We start from the raw sequence: 5496 nt of genomic DNA, 5'->3' as shown, positions 1-5496 counted from the left end.
ATGAAAGACATCTGTATGATCTCTGTGCATGTATTTGTATTGTTTTGTTGTTTGATTACAATGCTAGCTATGCTCTTAGTGCCTGAAACAAGATAGAAAGATGGGAAGTAAAATTTCTTTTAAAAATCAAGATTTGTCTTGGCTTTTGCTGTATCAGGCAGAGGTGTGAGTGTTTTCTCTGATGCTGTTAGAGCCTCTAAGTATTACAAGAGAAAAAAATCTCTTGCTCCAGGCAGCTGAAGTGAAATCTTCACCCTTGTCAAGCCAATGGTTTGCTTTCTTGACTACCTCAGCCTTGTACTTCTGCAAATGGTTTCAGTGCAGGCAATCTAAAAAGGCCACTCATCCTAGATTCAGCAGATGCTAACAGATCCTCCCACTACAGCAAATCATGTTTGGTATGTGTGGGCTAGTTTTATATGAAGCTTTTCCAGAAGCTGTTAGTTCTCATCAAACTTACTCTACTCATTTTCACTACGGAAGGGTCCAGCCATCACTGAACACTGTAGAAAAACCTGCCCTAGGTACTCTGGATGCCGAGTAAGTGGTGGTAGATACAGAATTTGACAGGCTGGTTTTGACGGGAGAGGTTGCATGCTGTTTGTGTCATGTTGTAAGTGAAACCTCTCAGTTATTAGTAATATGTAATATAACACCTGCTAGAAGTAAGCAGGCGTGTGGTTACTTGTTCCACTTTATTAAGAGAAGTGTGTCTGTGTAGCGACAGGCAGCTGAAATAACTGTAAATTTCTGCTCCAATGGCTTAGCTTAAATAAATGTTGACAGGATTATTAACTATTAATCTTATAATGCATACCTTCCAAAAGGACCTGAAGCCTTACTTTAATGGTGTCAAAATACTTTTTCCAAGTCTAGCAAGTCTGCTAGTGAAGGGTCTGTGAAACCTGGTTGTAAGTTGGGAGTAGGACTGCTTCATTTAAGCACAAAAGGGCAACACTGCTTCAGCTTGCTTTGCTTCTGGAATGAGAGATAAGAAATGGTCTCGCTTGTTCTTAAAGAAAAAGTATGAGGTTTTTGGATGGGTGGGAAAAGATCAGAGAGTCTGGATTAGAAAATGATCTCGTGTCTGGTGCTCAGAGGTTTAACTTTATTTCTATTTCATGCTGATTGTGTTACCTGTGCTGATCTACAGCTGGGACTGCATGCGAGTTCATGTGAAACAGGGATATGGAACAAAACCTTTTACTTTTGTGAAGTAAAAGATCTTCATTTCCTCTTTACTCCCCTTCTTGAGATGCTGTTCTACAAATGTTGAGTTGTGGCTGCGTAACCTTTATGTAGAGGAGAACTTGGGCTTTTCACATCATTTCCACATTAAATCTTTTCCCCAGTAGCTCCATGTCACTGAGGAGAGCCTTTCATTTGTTGTTTTCAGGCACTCCATGGATTTTAGACTCTGTTTAGAGTTTTAGTGAATCTGTGAAAGGCTACGGTAGTAACTGATACAATTCAGAGATGGTTTAGTCTTCTAAAGTGTCTAGACTGTTTTATAGACTTGTGGTATTAATCCTGTCAGAGATGCAAGTTCTTACTTCATTTCATCTGCTGCAATGATTCCAAAGCCTACTTCGGAAGAATGCTTTTATCATTTCTTTGCAGTCCACACAACTTGTTATAGTAATCATAACTCTCAGCTTGCCTGGACAACTGCTGTTGATACCAGGGTGTGTAGGACATAGGCCCTCCTGTTTTTTAAGCCATTTCTTTTTAAAGAGAAGTTTATAAATGCAAGTCTAAGTGACCTGATAACACTAAGTTTTTGAATGCAGCTAACTATTAGCTTTCCAGCACAGCTTGCTCTTTAATGGTAGGTTTAACAAAAAAGGGACTTATCTACCTCAGAATAGGCGTGAGAGAATAATAAATGTACAGCTGGCATTCTGATCTTGCAGCCATTCCGTATTTTGGAAAGTCCACTGACTCACAGTTTGATTTCTGCCTGCTGAAAAATGCAGAGTTGAGGTACCTTTTGATGAACTGTTAGACAAATGTTTATTGTTTACTTTCAAAAGACATCCTCTCCTCTGAAGACTTCCCTTACAGATTCTATCTACTGTGAGGAAAACTGAAAACCAATTGGGTGGAAATATTTTTACTCAAACACTTGCTGTTTCTAGACACAAAGTAGTATGCTTAATAAAAGGGATGTTACATCTCAGAGGCAGAAGATAACTTCTCATCAGGGAGAGATGCTGTTGGTGGGACAGTGTGCCCTTTTGGGCAGTGAAGCATGGTTCTTATTTTGCTCCTTGGCTGAATCAGGACTTATCCCCTGTGTCCTGGGGAACTCATTAATCCTCTGAGGACATAAGGATGAAGACCCTCAGTGTAGGCAGGCCTTGCGCATTGGCTGTGGGTGCTCCTCCTATTTCTCTCCCATGCATATGCCAGCTGCAGTATGGCCCCATTATTATTTCTGCGTTTAGTCTCCTCAATTTTCCATCTCAGAACTGGGAAGTTGAAGGTGAAATAAGCACAAATACATCTGCTTCAAGTTGTTTCGCATAGTGTTATAATTAGAAGCTGGAGACAACTCTCTCCCTTTGTCATTCAACAGTGAGGCATTGTTCTTCCTCTTAGTTTTTCTTTTCCCAAGTACCATCTCTTCACAGCCATTCTTTCACAAATGAAAAGTTTTTGGGTTTTAGTGTCTGATGTCTTTAAAACTAATGGGGAGGTACACCAAGCTAATGCAAATGTTATTTGTTCTAGAGAACTGGCTTAGTCCATCTTGAGAGCAGGAGCAACTGCTGGCTGCGTGCAGTTGTTGACCGGATGGACAGTTTCTCATGAGTGATTCCATTGTTTCCCTTTTGAGTCATGTTGAGTAACTGCTCTTAACCTCTAATGGCTTCCTTATGTTCATTCCTCCTCTTGTTCTAACTGTGCAGCCGGCTGCACGGTGATAGGGGTGGTGTAACAGGGTTTGTAGCCAGGTGATGTGTGACAGAGTGGAGACAATACAGTGGTTCTGGTTCCTCTGTAACTGGTGACTGCTGGGTAATTCCTCTCATGCCCTTTCAAGAGAGGGTGGAGGGACCTAAAGGACATGGAGAAAAGGCAGTGCCTGCTGCTTTGGTTTCAGCAGTAGGTTAAAGCAAGCTACAACTGTTTCTGGATCCTGTTTAGTTGCGGCTTCTCTGGCGTTGACAAAGCCCCTCTTTCATTGTTTTGGAGATGTCTGCTCATCCTCTGGCCTTGCTTGAGTGCCGTCACAGCTGATTGTACAAGAACTCAGTCTAGCACTCCTAGCATGCTTTGCAGAAGGCTCTGCTGAGAGGTTTTGATCAGCAGCTCCTAGTTCAGAGAAGTGGAAAGAGACTGGGAAGTTAAATTCTTTTTCCCAGAGCCTCATGCTGACTTTATATCCAAGTGTGAAGGAATTACTTCTGATGTCATTGCTGCTTCTGAACTCATTGTGTCCTTCTGTGTAGCTTGTAACGCTGTCATTCTGAGATAGGGCTCGACAAAGCTGCTACTTGTATGCTGCACATAGTAGCTAAGTATTTGTATTTGTCGCAGTTAAACAAAATGCCAAAATACCTCTGTCATTTAAAAAATAATAATAAAAAATCTGACTGGATCTTTGAGGTAGGCCTGTCCAGACCTCTTCCCTCAAAGCTTTTAAACTCAAACCTCAGGTTTTCTTTGAACAAAGCCCACATCAGATGACCCTCTTACAACAGAGATGAGAGAGAAGGCAGACTAGGCACGGGGAAGGGTTTATAAACAAATCTCCTGCTGCTCACTTTGTCCTGACTTCCAGTTTCTGTTTCAGTCAGTTCTGTGGCTTTGGGGGTTGAAGCAGGCTGAGTTCACTCTGGTTCCTACTGTGTTTGTTTCTGTTGTCACTGGGGCTTGTTTCTAGCTTCTCCTGCTGCTCTTGGCTATCTCCTGAGCCTGAACTGCGGGCTCATGTCTCCTTGCTGTTTGCTTCTCTCCCCCTTAAGGATACCCAGTAGCTCTGAAAAGAAGACACTGCATCCTTTCCCCTGCAGAGGGGCCTGCTTGGCTCTGTTGCTCTCTTTAGAGAAAGATAATATACCAAGAGAAACAAACAAACTGGATACTGTTTGTCCTAGCCCCTAACAGAGAGGTTGTTCTGGAAAAACAGGGTATGTTGTGATAAGTGTGAAATGCACAATATAAATATTTAGCTCCTGTTAACTCATCTGTTAGTATTTTCTGGCTATATTTTCAATGTTGTTCGTGTGCTTCTTTGTATGATTTATCCAATGTTCTTTTCAATCTCAAAAATAAAATGCATGTTTTCTATAAGTTCTCGTGTAATGGACAAAATATACAGTCATCCATACCTCTAGTTTGTGCAAAGGTTAACTGACTGCCTTGTACATCAGCTAGAATTTGTGCTTTTGAGTTTAACTGCTGCTTTCTGTTGACTAGGCTGCTTATTTCTGCTAGTTCAGCAGATGTGTTCATAATGAAGAAGGGAGGTTCAGTATTTGGTGTATTTTCTGCATGGGATGGATAATTTTGTTCACATTTAGTACTGTCATAGTAGACCTGTGTGAACGTGTCTGCTCAGTGTAGGTGCTTAGATCAGATGAAGAGGAAAGATCTGGTGAGGAGTTCCTCAAAAGTGAAAGGAGTCTTTGTCTGCTAAAGTAATGCAGCTCCCACAGTCCCTCACAGATCAATATGGTTCTATCCTACTCTAGACTAAAACTTCCTGATGAGTTCAGAGCAGTTGTTACAGCAGAAACTTATCTGTAAATTAACCACCAGAGTAATCAAGTTATACAAATCTATTATATCTAACTAGTTCCTTGACTAGAGGAATGGCAAGATATTTCACGATTTGACCAGCAAGGGTATCAGGGAGGAGGAACATACATGGAAGAAACAACAATAGCAAGGATAGAGGCACAATTTCATTAAATGAAAACATCTTAAACAATGACCTTTTTGGCAAACCACAGAAACAGCAAACATGCAGCCTTTTTAATAATGGTTTCTTACTGGAGTTTTGCACACATACCCCCTGGAGCCTTAATGCAGTCCAAATGTCTGTCCATTGGACAAGGCCTGTGGCTATATGCCCTGTGACGGCTGAATCAACAACTGAAAGCTTGCAGGTTACTCAAACCTGCAGGGAAGTAGTGTTCCTGACTACCCTTCTCATTTGGTATTTTATTCGTCCTTGTCACTTGTTCTTATGGGAGGGAAGTGAAGGGCAGAGAGGGAACAAAATGGCTAGTAAATGATCTGTCAAAAGGCATGCTTATAGTCTACTAAAAACAACTTGTCTTTTAGTTTAGTCCAAGCCAGCTCTAGTTCCCACTGATGCTGGGCTGCTCATGACACTCATTCATGTCATATTGCCTTTGAAAGGGATAAATGTCTTGATTTGTATGATGCGTGTTTTGGAATCTTTGTTCCACAAGGCAGAAACTGTAAGCTGGAGAGGAGGGACAAAAAATCCTGTGGGATGACACCAAGACCAGTAGCTGTTCC

This window comes from Buceros rhinoceros, unplaced genomic scaffold (genome assembly GCF_000710305.1).
Source record: "Buceros rhinoceros silvestris isolate BGI_N320 unplaced genomic scaffold, ASM71030v1 scaffold15758, whole genome shotgun sequence".
NCBI lineage: Eukaryota > Metazoa > Chordata > Aves > Bucerotiformes > Bucerotidae > Buceros > Buceros rhinoceros.
Note: the sequence above shows the minus strand (reverse complement) of the source record.